At 58.2% G+C, this 18,327-nt stretch overlaps 1 protein-coding gene across 3 annotated transcripts in view; it reads left to right on the top strand.

Annotated features, from left to right (window-relative positions):
- The first annotated feature begins 6,141 nt into the window (after positions 1–6,141).
- Positions 6,142–18,327, top strand: part of AHDC1 (AT-hook DNA binding motif containing 1) — a 65,234-nt gene continuing 53,048 nt past the window's right edge. Inside the window, exons 1-2 of one of the 3 annotated variants that reach the window (XM_035019370.1) lie at positions 6,142–6,433; positions 6,665–6,762. The gene's annotated coding sequence lies outside the window, so the exon portion shown is untranslated. Of the gene's footprint in view, positions 6,434–6,529; positions 6,763–18,327 lie in introns of those variants that run through there. The other 2 variants (XM_035019369.1, XM_035019373.1) reach the window with 2 other exon arrangements.

The raw sequence follows: 18,327 nt of genomic DNA on the forward strand, positions 1-18,327 counted from the left end.
AAGGGGGCTATGCCTGGAACCTGGACACCTATTTAGTTTAAATGAGCTAGCAGAATAGTGAATCTCCTGGAGTTTGCCAGGCCCTCGTTGCTCCACAGCAGAGACCAGAGCCACCTGAGCCTGGAATCCCTGTATCTACTGGTTTCCTACCCTCCCTCTGGTGCAGCCGAATGAATTCTCCCTTGCACCCCCTTTTCTGTGCATCCTTCTGTTCCCTTCTGATAGAGCACAATGCAATTGATTAGGCCTAGGCCTCTGTTTTCTCAATTTCAATCACATCCTGGCCCTGCCTCCCTGAGATTACAGGCGGGTCACCTTGATTGCGGTTTCCACCGTTCACAAAACTCTTCAGTCGTTTACAAAACCATCTCTCGCCTCATTCACTCCCCCACCTGGCTCTTCTTCTCTGTGATGCTGTGTAGATTTTACTGGCTTAAGACTCAGAGGACAATTTTATTTCCAAGTTCATGGTGGGGGAGGAGGACACCTAATTGACTAACGTTGGGTGTTTCACATGCATCATCTAATTTGATCCTCACCACGAGGCTGTGCGGCAGTATGATTATTCCCATTTTTCAAAAGAGGAAATGAAGACTCCGAGAGGCTACAACATTTGCCCAAGGTCACACAGCTGGATGGTAGAGTCAGGATTTGAGCCCTTGGACTTCAAAGTCTCATGCATCCCACTGTGTCATATTCCCTTATTTGATGGAGCAGCATGGGAACGTATAATACTAACCCAGAGTCAAGTTCAGGGAGGGCATGGTGTAGATAGGGGTCTGGAGTAGCCCCATATATGCCCGAAGATTATATTCATAAAAGAACCAAGTCATTTAGTAATTTTCACACATTTACTGATGTCTCCTGTAGGCTAGTCCTGACCAGGAGGCAGAACAGTAAATGATTACAACACTTAGGGGCAAAGTCAGTCTGGAGGCCAAGGGAGATTTCTTGGAGGACATGAAAGAAAAGTCTGCCTTATGAAGCAGCTGGAGGGTGAGATCATCTCCCATGGAGGGAACAGCATGTGCAAAGGCTCAGAGATATGGTAGAGCAAGGCCAAGTCAGGCAAGTGCAAATAATTATGTATAGGAGGAGTGAGGGTGCAGATGAGGCATGGAAGAAGAAGGTTGGGGGATTAGAGGCAAAAAGCAGAAGAGTCGAAAATCCAAGGGGTATGGCTCCTGAGTTGTAGAGAAAAGTCACAGAAGAAATCGGGGGGGTGGCCAGGACTTATTGAGGGTGTCTATCCTGGATCCTGGCCAGGACTTATTGGGGGTGTCTATCCTGGATCCTATTGTTTCGGTACTGAGCTGGATGGGCCTACTATCCATTCCAGTAGTTCTCTCCCCCATTTTACACACACACACACACACACACTCTCTCTCTCTCTCTCCCCCCCTCCCCCCCACCCCCCCGACGGTCCTGCAGTGAGTGATATCCATACTCCCTCTAGTGTCCATTCTGGGTACTACACCCAGAACTCTAGGAAACTTTGGGGATGGGAAGACTAGGTCCCTTTAGGAACTTCCCACCACAGGATGGGAGACAAGGCACAGTTCCTGCTCTCAGAGAGCTCACAATTTAATGGTAGTGAGGTGAATAGGACAGGCACAGGCTGAAAATGACGATAAAGGGTGTGTGGGAGAACAGGGTCGGGTCCTAACTCAGTTGGACGGGGAAGTCTGGAAGGCTTCTCAGTGGAGGTGTTTCTTCACCAGAGACTTGCAAAGGGAGTAAAAGTTTGCTTGATAGAGAAGAAAGAGAAGGACATTCTAGACTTGACAGAATTAAGTGAGCTCAGAGGTAGGAAATGGGACGTGCAAGGAGTTATAATGAGGTAGGCGTGACTGGAGTGTAAAATTTGAGGGGCGTTTGTGGCTAAAGATGAAGATAACCAGGTAGGCATGGGTCATGTCTGCCAAGCATTTGGGCTAGTATTCTAAGCCCTGGACAATGGGAAGCCACAGGATTTTGAGCAGGGGAGTAACAAAGTCAGATTCACTTTTCAGAAGGAACCCTCTGGTGACCAAGGCAGAGCTAGGATGGAAAGGGGAAGAGGCAGGACAGGGATACCCCTCTTGATGCAAAGAACCACACCAGGTCACACTAATAGGAGGGTACATAGCTTTGAGCAGGTCTGTGAACCATACATATCGACACATGTGATGTCACCTACAGACATATCAGTGGGATCCCAGGCTGAGCACCCACAGACCAACAAATCCATACTGATACACACACAGATGCAGGAGCCCAAGGGAAACCAAGGACATACAATTACCTCCAGACACAGGCTGACAGTGAGAACCACACATACCATACCCTGACAGACCTAGGAATTCTCACACACACACACACAACACGCACACGCACAGGCACTCACTCACACTCACACACTCACACATACACTGTGTGGCTGTCAAGGGCCCTACCCTGCCCCCTTCTGTGTCCCCATCCCCCCTCCCACCCCGTCCTTCACCACCTCCAACAGGAACAAAGCTGACCTTTGCCCTCTGGCCTCTGGCCTCTCCTCCCACACCCCCTGCCCAGAGGGAGGAGCTGTTTGAAGTCTGGGCTGCAGCTGGGGTTTCCTGTTGCCTGGAGGAATGTGGGAGGACTTGCGAGGAGGAGGGGCTAGCCCAGGAGGAGGGATAATGGGGGCCTAGGGGCCTTAGATCCCACTGTACCACAATGAGGAGGGGCTTCCTGCTTCCACGGTCTCCTGGGCCCCAGCTCTGAGCTGTTCCCATCCTGAGGAGGGGAAGACCAAGGCCATAATGGCTCCAGTCCAATGGGTCTCTTGATCCTGGATCTGTAGCTCAGAGGCTTAGAAGAGTCCCTCAACCTCTCTCAGCCTCAGTTTCTCCTTCTGTGCGCTGGGCTGAACCACTCTCAAGCAAACCACACCTCCCCTGAGGTGAACTCCAAGAGTGGGGCTAACCCTAGAACTTCTGTATTCGGGGAAGGCAGTGCCCATGCCCACCCAAGGCTCATTTCACTCTGCCCTTTCCGTGAGCCCCAAGGGCCTGGTTCCAAGCTGCTCTGACCTCTCAGTTATTGTCATTATTTTTTTTTAAAGATTTTATTTATTTATTTGACAGAGAGAGAGACACACAGCGAAAGAGGGAACACAAGCAGGGGGAGTGGGAGAGGGAGAAGCAGGCTTCCCGCAGAGCAGGGAGCCCGATGCAGGGCTCGATCCCAGGACCCTGGGACCATGACCTGAGCCGAAGGCAGACGCTTAACTACTGAGCCACCCAGGCACCCCAGTTATTGTCATTATTATTATCACGACTCAATCCCTCAACTTGCCCTTGCCAGTTTTCAAAGTGCTTTCATATCCTTGTGCTCAGTAAATCTCCACGGCCCTGCCTGTAAAACAAGGAGGGAATTACTCCTCTATTTTACACATATGGGAACTGAGACTTGGAGAGGTGAAGGATACGAGAGTTGATGCACAATCGGAACTGGGCCTGTCTGGCTCCTATTCCACAGGGCCTCCAAACCCTATAGTCCCACAATTTTATGCCTAGACTCTCACCTCTACTTCCTAGGGTCTAGGTATACACCCTCGTCTGCTGCATTGAAACAAAAGTGGCTAGAGTGAGCTGAGCCCAGAAAGGATGATGCAGGCTCTCCCAGAACCTGGGTCCTCTCCTTCAGGCCTGCCTTCTGGGGGAGCGTACAGCTCCCCTGCCCAGCCTGTGGTGACCCTGACACTGTTTCTGAGGACTGGGTAGCCCCCTACTGGCGCAGACATGGAGAGTTGACACTAGGTGGCGGTAGCAGCCCACGGGAAGAATCAGCTTGCGTTCGTCTGGGAAGACCCCCGCCCCGCCCAACGTAATTTAGAGAAGCTCCAAGAGAAAGACCAGCCTCCAAACGACTGGAAAACTTGGTCATGCTTGGTTTCCAGCGATGCTCAATACCTTAGGGGCTAATAATACCCACCCTCTCTGGGAAGGGGGCAGCTGAAACAGCCTGGATGGAAGGTGCGTGCTTGGAAAACACAACCTAACGTCTATTACTCTCTCACTCAAGGAGCCATGGCCCAGCCAGCTGATCTTACCCTCTGCACCTCATCACTAAAGCTCTCCCCTCTCATGCCTTTCCCAAATTGCTCTTCGTCTCAATCTACCTGGGGCTTCCCATCTCCCCTAAAACACCCAACTTTCTCCCAAAACTTGATTCAGCCTAGGTAAAAGAAAGGGGAACCTGAGCCTCTTCCACCCTCCCAATGCTAAAGTCTCTCCCATGGGGTACCAGCTAGATCAAGATGCCAAAGCCTCATGTATTTGCGATAACTTTAGACTCAGGCTTCGGACCCAAAAAGGCCCCTAACAACTTAAATCGCTGCTTTCATTAATATCTGACCTTAGAATACTTCCCATTCAATGAATAAATCTTTGAACCCTGCAAAGAGAAGCTGCTCCCAAATGGGGGTCTCTCCAGCTGGCCGTGCCAGCCCCTTGATGCCAGATAAATAGGTGTACTGTTTAGACTGTTTAGAACCCTCACTCTCTCTCATTGCTGCTGCCCTCCTAGCCTTGCCCCCATCAAAGGGCCAATAGAGGGTGCCCCCCAGAACCCTCTTCTTTTGCCCTTTGGGGGTTTCAGACTGTCCTAAAGCAGGCGCTTGGGAGGGGGAGAGGTGTAGGGAAGGTGGTGACAGGGAGTTGTAGTTGGAGAAATGTCACCACCTGCCTTTGTCACACTCTGGCCATCACCCTGCAGGGCCGAAGGAGGAGTCAGAAACAGGTGGCCCAAGAACAAAGGCACTTGCGAAGGAGCTTCAGACATGGGGCAAGACCGACAAAGTCAGCAGAAACATGGCTAAGGAATGTCAGACACACAGATGAAATGGGAGACTAGCAGAGTACCAGTCAGGGCTGATGTTGGTAGCTACTGAGGACAGGACAGTGATCCTGCATTATTCTTCTCAGTGTCCCCTGTGAGCTCTACATATCTCAGTTAACATCTGTTGAATTAAAGTACCAAGGGAGGACACACAGATGCTGGGAGTGAAGGTCAGACAGAGACCTGGGAGTCACAACCTCCTGCCATGGCCCAGAGGTTAGGCAGTGGGCGTTGGTTAGGCAGTGGGGTAGGACCAGTGGGCTGTCCAGCTACTTCCCCCTTGGTAACCAGGCCCAGGCAGGGCACATTCCCATCTGTGGGGATAGGCCAGGCAGGGGGCCTGGAGCTAGGGGCTGGATAACAGATGTGACCTGAAGAGGAGGTAGGTGAAAGTGCTGAGCCCAGCCCCTTGGCCGCAGCAGGAACTCAGAACTGTTGAATCTTGCTTCCTGACACAACCAAAATGCTCAGTCGAATTCAGGAAGGGGGAGGGGTGCTATTTGTGGATTATCCAGGACTTCTGTGCCCTGGCCACCCTTGGACTTCTAGGAAAATTAGGAGTTGCAGGGGCTAAACCCAGTGGTCAGAGCTTGGGACGGGGGTCCCTGAATGAGGAGGAAGCGGTGGTGGGGCTTTGAGGTTTCTGGAGCAACCCTCGCGTCAAAAACGTCGTGCTTTACTCGATAAGAAACCTTTTCAGAAAGGGAGAACGTCCCCAGACTCAGAAAGCCGGTCTTCCCCTCTCTCTTCTTCATCTATCCTTTAATTGGGGCGCCCCAGAAAGTCGCAGGCCCTTTGGCTAATCCCTTGATTCCCTATTCGACTCGTTCCATTCTCAGACCCCGCCCCTTCGCTCCCACCCGCAACCTCCGCTCAAGCCAGAGCCCCCCGCAGGGAACAAGGAACGAGAGAAACATCCCTAGTCCTTTGGGAGAACCGGCACCCTCGGTAAACGGAGGACGCGCCCCCCTCCCCCACGAGGGGCCCGCGCGCAGTCCCCGCGGGCTCCCGGCCGCGCCGTCGGGGCAGCCGGCTCGGCCCCGCCCGCCCCGCACGCCGAGCGGCCGGGGTGGGGACTACAAGTCCCGGCGTGCCGCGCGCGCGCTCCCCCCTGGGGTTCCGGATGGTGAGCGGCGAAGGTAAGGCGAGCTCGCAGAGGCAGCGGCGGCGGCGGCGGAGACGGAGAGAGGCAGGCAGGCAGGGCGAGGGCGAGAGACGGAGGGAGGGAGCGAGCGAGGCAGACCAGACAGACAGACAGGCGGGCGGGCGGGCGGGCAGAGCGAGCCACCCGCCAGGCTGCGCTCAGCCCCGCTCGCAGCGGAGAGAGCAGAAGGCAGGAGGAGGGAGGGGAGGAGGAGGGAGGGAGAGAGGGAATCCAGCTACCACCACCCAAAGCCAGCGTCTGCTTTCTGTCCTCATTTCCTTTTCCCACCCAGCTCGGAAAGCAGAGAAAGGCAGAGAGAGCGAGAGATAGAGACAGTCAGAGAGACAGACAGACAGCCGGAGAGCGGGAGGGAGGAGGGCGGAGGAGGAGGAGCAGGAGGAGGACTACGCGGGGCGCGTTCCCTCCCAGGTTTGCAATGGGGGGGTGGGGGCGGGGGTGTCCAGGGCTGTGAGAGTGTGTGCGCGGCGGGGGGAGCGAGGGGGGCGCAGAGAGCGAAGGAGTGATCAAGGTGGGGGGGGCGCCGCGGGAGCGGGGGGCCGTGTCCAGCGGAGTTAGCGGCGGAGAATGTGAGCCGAGACGCGAGCCATGCTGTCAGCAACGGCGGGCGGCTCAGGGCTCCTCCACGACTCCTCTCCCCAGCAGCCGGGCGCCCGCGTCGCTGCCGCCGCCGGAAGACTGACGCCCCCCAAAGCCCCTCGCCTGGCTCGGACCCACGGAGCCGGCAGCCCAGCACTCCGGTGAGTGGCGCCTCCTCCCGAGCCCTAGACCCCGCTGGGGACCGGCCGGCCGGGCTCTTTTGTGCAGCGCACCGGGGGGGGGGGGCCCGCGCCCCCTCCGCGCGCCCCGGTCCGGTCCGCGGGACCCGGTGGCTGCGGTGCCCGCGGTGCGATCGGTCTTTGTTTCCACCGGGGCCCGCGGCTCGGCTGGGCTCGGCTCGAAGCCTGGCAGGCAGCGCCGGGAAGGGGGAGGGGGAGGTGGACGAGAAGGGGGGGCGGGGAGGGGGGGTTCTCGGGTTTCCTGGCCGCCCCGCAGCTCCCCCGGCTCGGGGGCGAGGTGCGCGCCCAGCGCTGCCGCGCGCCCCCTCCTCCTTCCTCCTCCCTCGGTCTTTGGATTTAAAACTGCAATTTGCTCTCCAGCTTGCTGAGAATGTGGGGGGGGGAGAACGAAGGGGGGACCGTGGGAGCGGAGAACAAGGCTGGATTTTAGGAACGGCGCTGGGAAAGGGGGAGACTGCGGAGGGAGGAGCCCCTCCCCTCCAACCCCCAAATCCCAAGGTTCCGCTGGTGCTCTGGGAGTTGAGGGGCGGGGACCTAATGACCCGGAGGGGGTGTGGGGCGGAGGAGGGATTTGGGGGTGGCCAGGGCCGGAGGGGTTGGGCCGCGTGCCCGGTTACCTGGCGAACAAAGTCGGCTCACTTTTGCATAAATAAATAAATAATCGCCTATCAATGCGTTTCCTCTGGGGCTCTGATTGAATCGGGTCCCCTCTTCCCCAGGGGGTGGGGTGCTGAGTGACAGCTGTCAGCCCCCTGGGCCGGGAGCTGGGGGTGAATTGCTGAATCCCTGTGCCTTTTGGCTAAGGGCGCCTTCTCCTGCTGGGTCCTGGTCCCCGGGCAGAGCCAGAGGGGCAGGGGGCTGGCTCTGAGTCTAGGAAATAACCTTGTTTCCTGTTCTACAGGAAAAGGGACAGCGACCCAGAGTTTGGGGGCTGGGGATGAGGACTAATGGGAGCTGGAGGGGTTCCCTAGCAGCCTGACCCCCCCCAGCCTCCTGCCAGGCGAAGGGGCCAGCTGAGGGAGGAAGGATGTGGGCCTTGCTGGCCGGAGGCGGGAGCTGGGGCTGTCCCTGAGGCGGGCAGCGGGCACAGAGCGGGAGGAGGGAGAGAGAGAGAAGCGGGGGCGGGAATTCTCTACCGCAGACCCTGGGGGCCAGGGCCAGATGTGGAGGGGTGGGGAGTCCCCCCTCCCTCCTAGCTTGGGGGCCCTGGGGCCGGGCTGGGAGGGGCTGAGCCTGGTGCCCTCGGTTCTGCACCAGTGCCTGACTGGCAGGGCCAGCTGAATTTGGGCCCAGGCGTCACCCTGGGAGGCAGGGCCAGGCTGCACCAGCCTGGTCCCTGAGCACAAGGAGGGACCCTTGGGGGGCCTGTGCCTGTCTGGCTGGGCAGGCGTTTCCCGCCGGACCAGTTGGTGTCAGGCGGGACTTGGCCCCAGCTCCCTGGGCAGAGCTCAGGGTGTGAGGACAAGCTTTGCCTCCGGGTCAGGGTGGCCACATTTTGTCCGCTGCTGCTGCTGGCGGGGCGGGGGCATGTGCCCGGGCCTGGGCAGAGTCCTGCCAGGAGTATTTGGGGTGTTTCTATTGTTGGCTTGTTCCTGTTCCGTGTGGCCCCGTGTGTGTGTGTGTGTGCGTGTGTGTGTGTGCCCTGGCTTGGAGGGGGGGCAGGCTGGGTTGTGGTGGTGAGCTGTGGGGGGACCCCCCAGGTGGCATGTGCATGCCGCTTGCCATCTCCCTCCTTGGAGCAGATGTATATTTATTTTTATAGCAATGGAAAATCAAACTGGATAGTAAGTTGAATTCATTTTTTTTCTCCTGCTGTGTCAATAGTTGGAATAACCCCCAGAGACTGGTGAACTTCTTGCCCCAGAGCTCCCTCCCTTCAGAGGTTGCACAGATCAGTGAGGGTCTGAGCTTAGGGGAACCAGTGGGCACCAGTCCAGACCAGTGACTCTTGTCCCTCTTGGTCTGGCACTGGGGCAGGTGCCTGGGTGGGCAGGTATTATCCCCTCCCCACACATCCCCCCTAGGCCCCGGGGGATTGTCTGGCCTCAGCCACCTCCTTGGTCAGTTCCTAAGCTGTGCCCAAGCCCTCGGGGACGTTCTCCTGGTGGGCTCCCTCCTCCTGCCTGGGCTCCCGGCCCACGTGCTGATATTTATTTTCTGTAGTAAAATCCATTTTTAATGCCGTTACTTTTGAAATAATATAGAGAGAAACAAATGTGATGTGTTTAAGTTGCCCTCTGTGAGTTTTTAATGTGATCTATGGCTGAGGTAGTGATGGAAGGAGCTGTTGGGCTTGGAGAAATTTGGTGTCATAAAGAAAAAGAGCTTGCTGTTTATTGCGGTTGCTGGGCTGGGGGGTCTGGAACAGGGTCGGGGGGCAGGGAGCCCCAGCACCCCCAGATGCTGTGGATGGACAGCGTAGCTTCTCAGTTTGGGGGTATGCGCGTTCCAGGGTTATTTCACGTTGCTTCCCAGACCTTGACCGGGACTTTGGTGAGGGGGCTTGAGAGCTGGGGGGCTCTGTTAACCCCATTCCACCTGCTTAGGTCTTGGCAGGGAAGCTGCTGGACCCCCTGTTGAGCTAAGTGGAGGTATACTGTTGGGAGGTTGGACTTGGACCCTACTGGAGATTAAGGGATGGGATCTCCACCTGAGGTTGCGGCTATGCTCCAGGCTTGAGGGGCCAAGTGTCCCTGGCTGGAAACTGGGCGGGGGCGGGGGGGGGCTGCTGCTCTGGACAGGCAGAACCCTAGAGGGGCATTGCTGGTTCTCAGATCAGTCTGGAGCATTGACTTTGAGCCACTCCCTCTACTTGCTTCTGTTTCCCATTGGCTAGGGGCTTTCTCCAGGCTAACCTGATCTCCCTCATTTCCCTTCAAACCCCCTATGTCCCACCCCAAGGCCAACTTTTTTTGTTTGTTTGTTTGTGGAATACAGAGCTCTGTGTCTCATGCCAGTCACCCACGACCAGGGGGTGCCGTGCCATGCCTTCATACCAGATGCCCAGACACTTCTGGTCTGGCTGAGTGAGGTCAAGCAGACTCACTATTATGGGATGGAGCCCAGCTCTGTCTCTGGGTCCCCTGGGTCTCTTGGGACAGCTCGGAAGAGAGGGGAAGCCGGGATGGGGAATGCAGGAGGGAGCGAGGATAACATTGTTGCTAATGCCAGCAGATGGGCCCCCCCAGGGAGAGAGCTAGGGGACTGAGGCGAGGCGAGGCGAGGCGAGGCAAGGCGAGGCAAGGCAAGGCGAGGCAAGGGGAGAGAGACCCAGACAGCCACGTGCCAGGTGGAGAGAGGGAAAGATGGTGGCAGAAGCCAGGGATGAGGGAGTGAGAAAGCAAACAGTCAAGGGGAAGAGCCAGGATCACAGCCCCTGGAGGTGGGGCCCAGGGGACCAAGAAGGCCTAGGCATGTGCCATTCCCTACCACACAGCCGGGAATGAGCAGGCATTGTTTTTGGAGGAGGGACAAGGAAATGTCTCTGGCAAGAGGGAGGAGGACAGGTGGAATAGAGAGGGAAAGACTCCCACAGGAGGAGGGAGAATGGGGAGACAGGGGTGTGCCGGGGGTCACTTGACTAATGGTCCTGCCCCAGGGCAGCGTCTCCCTCTGCCTTCTCCAGATGTCTGGGAACAGAGCAGAGTCTCCTCCGGACTTGGGGCCAGGGCCTGAGGCAGGAACAGTGCCCCACAGGTTGCTTGTGCTCCATGCCAAGGGGCACCTGGGATTTTAAAGGCGGGGAACGTTAGGGTCCAAGAGATGCCAGGGGCATCATCCAGTTGGACCCCCTCACCCATCGTTTGACAGGAGTAAACCAAGTCTAGAGAAGGGAGCCATTTGCCCCGGGTCACAGATACTTGGCCATGCCAGGCCTGGGACCCAGGTTCCTCGCACTCTAGCAGTCTGTAGTTAGAGAATAAGGACAGCTGCAGGGGGCCTTCTGGGTGCAGAGGGGGGCCAGAGCCCCAGAGAGAGGAGCAGGCAGGCACCCTTGTGGCCAGAGCCCCCCCCCAACCCAGGGGAGGGGGAGGCGCCGCTGGCGGGAGAGAGAGGGAGGGAGTGGGGAGAGGAGGGGAAACAGTGAGTCAGGCTTCCAAGAGCTGAGGATGAGAGAGCCAGGGCTGGGAGGGAGAGGGCAGGGAGGACTGCTCAGAAGCTCAGAGAGGGAGGGGGCCCAGCCGGGGGCAAGGAGAGCTCTAGAGGGAGGGAGCCAGCCTCTGGCCCTGGCCCAGCGGTCTGTGCGGAGGGAGCAGCCAATATGGACTTTGCTCTTGGTAGGTCAGCGTCCCTTTCTTTCTCTGTGATTCCACGCCAGGGTCTCAGGAGGAATAACTGTGCCCTCCCATCCCTTCCTCAGTTTCCCCATCTGTTGTGGGACTGTGGGATTTGGACTGTTCTTGGAGAGGGAATAGGGGGCACAGAGCAGACTGGGAGGGTACTGAAGGATGTCACCTCTAGCTACTGGTTGGGTGCTGGAGGTACTCTTGGAGCCTGCCACCAGTGCAGGGTAGGGCACATGTCTCTGGGGTAGGCTCCTTCTTGAGTCCTCTGAGTTGCCGGGTGGGAGAGTGGGGGTAGCAGGCCATGAACTCTAGGGTACACTCTGCGCGCGTATGTGCGTGTGCGTGTGTATGTGAGAGAGAATAACGTGCTGGTCTGGCAATGCTGGGTGGGCTACCTGGGGCCTCTCAGGATGGCCAGTGCCTAGACAGGATCAAGGTCCCCACATGTCCAGAACCAACCTCCACTTGGGGGGGAGATACTCCTATATCCCCCCTATATCCCTATGGGTCAGAGGCTCTGGAGAAGCTGGGAGGCGGGAATGGCCCCTGTGGGAGCTCCATATGCCTAGAGCTGGAACCAGAACTAGAGCCATCCCCAGGGACTGCCTGGAAGGGAGGAGAGAAGGACCCCCCTCCCACCCAGCTGACAAGAAACCAGGAGCTCTTAGCCCCTCCTCCCAAGGCCTGGCACCCCTCCCCCAGCCCCTCCCTCCTGGATCCCAGCATCTCTGCCATTGGCTAGGGGATAAGGAAGGTGGGCACTGAAGATCTGTCTCCTGCAGGGCCTAGCTTTGCGGGGGAGGGGGCACTGGTGAAGTGAGGCCCCCGGCCTCCCCCCTTACCTACACATGCACAAACTCAGCTTCAGCGAGGCCCTGCTTTCTCTCCTCTTTCTGCTCTGGGGTCCTTGGCCTGGGAGCCCAGAGGAGGGGCTGCTTCTGCAGCTGGCTGGCCCCGAACTCCCAGCTCAGCCCAGCTGCTACCGAAGCTTCCAGAAGCTGCAGCTCTGCATCCCCTCCCCACCTCCCTGAGCCAGAAGAGGCCTTTGCTGACCTGGGGGAGGGTACCTTGGGGAGCGAGTGGGCACCCTTAGAAGGACTAACACAGACAACCAGACAGATGGGTGGTGGAACAGATGGACAGAGACACCCACGCACAGGCAGACGGAGAGAGACGGACAGATGGACCAGGACAGGGAGAGACGGACAGACAGAGGTGCTGGCAGAGAGAGGAGGAGTCAGAAAAATGGAAGGGCCTGGGGAGAGAGAAACAGACAGAGAGACTGAGACATGGAGACACGGAGATCCCAGAGGGGAGACAAGGTGACTGAGATAGGAGGAGGAGAGACTCAGGGAGAGGGTGAGAGACAGGAAGAGATAAAGAAAGGGGAAACCCAGACAGAGAAAGAGAGAGAGGAGAGGCGGAGAGGCTTGAGGCTACAGACCACAAACAGGGATTTGATGAGAATCTGGAAGGTGTTTTCTCCTGCTTCCCTCCCCAAACCCCTGGGCCAGCCAAGTCTCCATTCCTTCCACCCCCGGCTCAGTTTCCAGCTGCTAAAGAGGTCAGAGAGAAAGAGAGAGAACAAGAGAGGGAGAAGCACGCAGAGACCCCTCCTCCCTGCTCTTTTTGTTGCAGAGGGAGTTACTAAAGCAGTTTTCCCAGCCCTGACCCCTACTTCCAAGATGGACATATCTCTCGTGTCAGAAAATATCACACTCACCACTCACTGGGTGTCTCCTTGTGTAAATGCACTCCCGTATTCATACCTGTCCGCACAGGCCTTCACACACACATACACACACACACTTTATGACGTGAGTCTCCACCCTCACACTCATCCCACATCTCACAAGTGTAACTGGGGAACGCATACCTATGCTTCCTTATCCCTAAAGGCGGTGACACGCATGCCTCGTCATGGGGTCTCAGGACCTGCTGACACACACGCACACACAATCACACGTTCACACATACAGTGGCAGTCACACCAGAGCAGAGGGAGGGCTCTTTCTGGAGGTGAAGATCAGTGTTCCCAGGTGTCTGGGTAGGGGTGGTATGTCCTCCTGCTCCTTCCCAGCTGGTGGGGGCCCTGTCAGCCAGTGGGAACCTTCCTAGGGAGCTGGCGGGTGGGTTGAGTGATGTGGAAGAGCCGTTTGAGAGTTGGTGAGGGTGAGCGTGTGCACCTACAGACTCGTGCACGCACATACAGGTGCAACGTGGTGAGTGTCTGTTACGGCGTGCGTGAGAAAGAGATGATCGCATGTGAGGTGGGGTGTGGGTGTGACAGGGAGAGCCAAGGTGCGTGGAGTGTGTGGGCGTACGTGTGCTAGCTCCTGGCCGGGCATGTACGTGCGGATGGGTGTGTATGTCGCAGGTGTAGTGGGTGTATGTACACCAGGGTACGGGGCCCTGGCGGTGAGCTGCGTGTGTGTGTGTGTGTGTGTGTGAGAGGGTGCAGTGTTATGCAGATGTGAAGGTGGGGGGGGTTGTGTGTGGGTGTAGGCAGTGTGCGTGTGTGAGGGGTGGTAGCTCCTGGGTGAGGCTGTGAGCTCGCTGCCAGGGTTGGAGGGCTGTTTTCCAAGGCCAGGACGCTGCTTGAACAGAGGCCATCAGCATGAACACATGCGAAGGGGCTCGGAGGCTCACAGTTGGGCACTGACCCACACAGACGCACAAGGACAGACATACCCGCCCCTGTCCTCCCTCTTCCTCTCTCCTGGCGTCAGTGGTTTTCAAAGGAGCCTCCATGAGGACTGTTTGCTGTGCAGTTCCCCCCACCCCCCAGCCTGTGCCTCTTCAAACACAGTGATGCCCTCCAGGCAGCTTTGTGGAGGCTCCTGCCTCAACCATCTGAAGGCAGATGGGTGGGTTGAGATCCGCTGCTGCCCCCCAGGGAGCGAGGAGGCGGCTCTGCCCCTCTGGCCTGGGCACGGGCTGAGACAGATGGACGATCCCCCCCTCCCTGTTCTCCACACCCCCGCACAGGGTCTGGGGGTGGGCAGGCACCCCCCCAGAAGAGGGGTTCTAGCAGGCAGCCCCTGAGCAAAGGCTAGGACTCTGTGCATCATCTCCAGGGGCACCTACCCTCACCCTGAGCCCCATCACATGTCCGAGCACAGGGACCCAAGTGTGGCCCCTAACACCTGAATATACAGCTGCTCCGCCTATACTCACAGCTCCAACACCCCAAACACACAACTGCTCCATCTACAAACACACAGGCCCAACACGTCCCCATACGTCCGCCCTTCTGACACCCAACTGCCCCATATACACACATAGCCCCAGCGTGCCCGCAAACACACAACCACCATACACCTTCCCACCCAGACACATAGTTACAGCCCTGGTAACGAACCCAAACCCAGATTTTATGATCCCCAGCATACACCCAACACACACACACACACACACACACACATACATATCAACTCCCTCTTCAACCCAGCACCTCCATGGACACACCCAGGACCCTAGAGCAGCCCTAATACCTTCCACATACTCAAGCTCTCAGAGCACCAACACCTCACCGGACACACACATAGACTCTGCCTACAGCCCCAGCATTTCCCCCAGCTGCAGCCCAGCACACCAACCCCAAACACACCAACCCCTACACCTTTCCAGAAACACAGCCTCCCCCCCATCACACATACGCACACTGCCCACTCAACACCCGCTCAAACAAGAAGACCCTCTTCAGCCCCACCACTTACCTCGAACACAGACACAGCTTCAGTTCTGGTATACTTCTAAACAGATAACGTCCCCCCAGCTTCTCATACTTTCCCAGGTGTGTGCATGCACGCACACCTGCACACACATGCACACTCGCCCATAGACCCAGCACTTCAACAGGCTGTCCTCTGTATGTCCCCAGCAAGCCCCAGCTCCAGTCCTTTCCTTGGCCATCTAAGGGCCCAGGGACAGACCCACACCTCACCAAGCACACACAGCCAGCCTCAGTGACAGCCCTGTGCCCATTCACCCCTCAGGAGCTCCCAGGCAGCTCTGCCCTGCCCCCCTGGGCCCCCTGCCTCACCCTGCCACACACCCCAGCTCAGTTCCTCTGCAGCTCTCATTCCCAGCCCCACACCTGCCAGCACACCTCCCCCCACAGCACTCTCCGTCACAGCTCCCCCCCACCTCTTCTCGGGGTCCCCCTCCCCCAGACACCCTCCCAGCCAGCCTCAGCCAGCCTTGCACACACACTTGCTCACTCTTATGTGCTCCCTCTCCTTCCCTGCTGTCCAGTCCTCCCCCACTTCCCAGAGCCTCCTCTGCCTGGGGAGGCGTCTCCGCCCCCTTCGCTGCCCCAGGCCTTTCATTCCTGGACAACTGTACATCTGGTTCAAAGCTGCCCCACCCAAGACCCTGTGCTCTGGGCACCCTGGCCTGGGCTTTGGGGTTTGGGGCCTCTTGGGGGGCTCTTGGCACCTGGTCGCCCTGGTCTCTCAGCCAAGAACTCTGAGTACCCAGCCCTGCCCTGGCATGTATGTTGAGGGGGGTGGGGGGCTTTACCCCCAGCCTGCACATTCTCAGGTGCTTGCCAACCTGCCTCCCCCACCCTTGGCTTACCTGAGAGGGGCATTGGGTCTGGGGCTTCAGGGAGAGAGATGGGTGAGGTGTTGGCTTGACATGCTCCCCACTACCCCCCCATCTGGGCTTCGGGGCTTGGTCTCCCTGGGAGTCAGTTCCGACAGTGAAGGTTACTTTACTAGATGCATGATTTTAAACGGAATCTCCACCATCTGTTCCACCCCCTAATTACAGATGCACAGAATCCGCCTCAGAGGGCAGCGTGAGGGGAGTGATTTAGAGGCTGAGCTGCTTCTGCCTGCATTAGGGCTGGGGAGATTGGGGGGGGGGCTCTGGGTAGTGCTCACAGCCCCCCACATCCTATCTCTTTCCCAGAGGCCCCTCATGCCTCTTCTTGCTGGGGAAAGGCTCAAAGAAAGTTTCCCCCTATCCCCAAGACCTGAAAGAGGAAGCAACTGCAATACTGAGGGAGGGGTCCCCAACACACCGCCTGCATCCCAAGCCCCAGGTCCTGGGATGCCGGCTCCATTAGAGCCTTAAAAAATTCAGTGGATCGATCTCCTGCCTGCTTCTTTGCCCTGGGGAGCCACAGACTCTGGCCTGGCCCAGCTGTCTGCCCACCCCAGGGGTAGCAGGGATTGGTGAGGCAGAGCGGGGGTCAGAGCGGAGGTGGGGGCATCTGGGTTCTGGCAGCAGAGGACATGGACAGGCATGCCAGGACCCATCAGGCGTGTTCGCACGTGTGTGCTCATCCGCCTTGGCGCCGTGGCACGCCTGACCCCAGCTTGAGCCGTGCTCTGTGGGGCTAGACCAGCACTGGGGGCCGGAGGGGATGGGCCGGGGCCGGGGCCTGGGCCTCAGGGTTCCAAGGGTCGTCGGGCTACATACGCTGTGAGGACTGGTCCACCTTTGCCCGTAGGTGCCAGGGACCTGGCCCCCAGCCTGCTTGGTGGTGGCAGCGGAGGGCACACTGCGGTAGACGCCGGAGCATTCACTGCAGGGAGAAAGGGAGCGAGGTTGGGCTGGAGGAATTTTAAAGATTGCTGCAGGCAGGAGGGTCTCTGGAACCCCGTAGAGCGGGCAGTCATGCAGAAGTAATCCTATCGCCGCCTGCCTGGAGGAGTGGAGGGGAGAGGGGGCAGGGAGGGGAAGGATGGAGCCCCTGCCCCAGCCAGCTGTGGAGGGCGCCAAGGACCCCAGGGGCCTTCCCTGAGGAGGCACCTTGTCTTCTCCATGCCACTGTGGCATGTGCCCCCTGGAGGCACAGCGCCACAGCTGGTGCTCAGCTCCAAGCTCTGGGTATTATAAATAATGCAGCTCAGAGGTGGGGGCCAGCGCAGCCCCCGGTCACCTTGGGTCGCCCAGTGTGGCGTCTGCAGCTGGCAGTCCTGTGGCAGAGCCCCTCTCCCTTCCAGCCTGCTCCTCCTCTTTTGCTGTGTGAGCTTGGGCCAGAGGCCCAGCCTCTCTGGGCCAGGGCCGGGGCAGAGGAGTGTGGAAGAACCCAGAAAGGCCTGTCCTTTTGTCCCACCCCCTGGCCCTCACAGGTTAGCTGGTAGCTGGCTCAGCCAATCCAGGCTGGGGAGGGCTGGCCCGCTCTATCGGGGCCTCACCCATTCTGGCTCCTCCATTTTGCAGATGGAGTCACCGAGTCCAGAGAGGGAAGGATGGCCAAGGCCAGCCAGCTGATGAACCCCTCCTTCCTGCCCCATTCTGCTGTCACTCAGGCTCTTCTCAGCCTCAGCTCAGCTAAGAGCAGGGCCTGGGGGGGAGGGGGGAGGGTGGGCGGGGGATGTTTGGGAAAGTGGTTGCGGCTGAGAGGTTGCCATGGCGATGCTGCAGGATGCCGAGCTGAAGTGGGGGTCCTACAGGGTCTCTGGGGCCCCCAGCTCCACACCCCTGTGGTCTTTTCCTCCCCATCTCCTGTCCCCCACCCAGATGCCTGTCAGGCGGCTTCGGTGACAGGCCGGGTGGGTGACAGGTGGTGCAGGTGATGGGCTGGGTGGGTGATGAGCTGGGTGGGTGACAGGTGGTGCGGGTGCGAGGCAGGCAGGTGACAAGCTGGGTGGTGACGGGCCCTGCTGATGACAGGCAGGGGGTGTGGTTGGCGAGGATGCCGTCTCCTGGCCGGTGGCCTGTTGCAGCCCCCCACCCTCATGCGTGTGCACACACATAGACTCTGGGCACAGAGCTTGGGGCTAAGATACTAATGAGGTTTATTACATGTGGAGGGGCAGGTGCCCAAGCTCACTAATGAGAGGCCTTTAACAAATAGGGGAGACAGCTGGGGGCTTCGAGGAATTTGGCTGGCCCTCCTGAGCTGAGGCCCTGGGGGTCCCAATCTGGCTGGAGGATGGCTCATTCTCCAGCCAGGTTGGGACCCCTCCTCCCCTCCCGCGAGGCTGCTTGGGTTTATGTTAGTGCTACCACGATCCTGATAGTTACCATCATTCAAGCATTTGATCCGATGCACCAAACGCTTACGTGCATTTTCTCATTTCAACTCAACCAGTTACTGGAGGGAGGCCCTATTACCCATTCTACAGATGCAGAAACTGAGGCTGAGAGAAGGCAAGGGACTTAACGTGGTTTCTGGTGCAGCTGGAATTTTAATTCAGGTCTTTCTGTCCCCAGAGAACATGCCCTTAACGACCCTACCAGTAAAACTCAGGTCTTGGTCCAGACTCAGACCCTCTTTTAG

Source organism: Mirounga leonina, unplaced genomic scaffold (assembly GCF_011800145.1).
Source record: "Mirounga leonina isolate KUSES-001 unplaced genomic scaffold, KU_Mleo_1.0 Mir_173, whole genome shotgun sequence".
NCBI classification, from domain to species: domain Eukaryota; kingdom Metazoa; phylum Chordata; class Mammalia; order Carnivora; family Phocidae; genus Mirounga; species Mirounga leonina.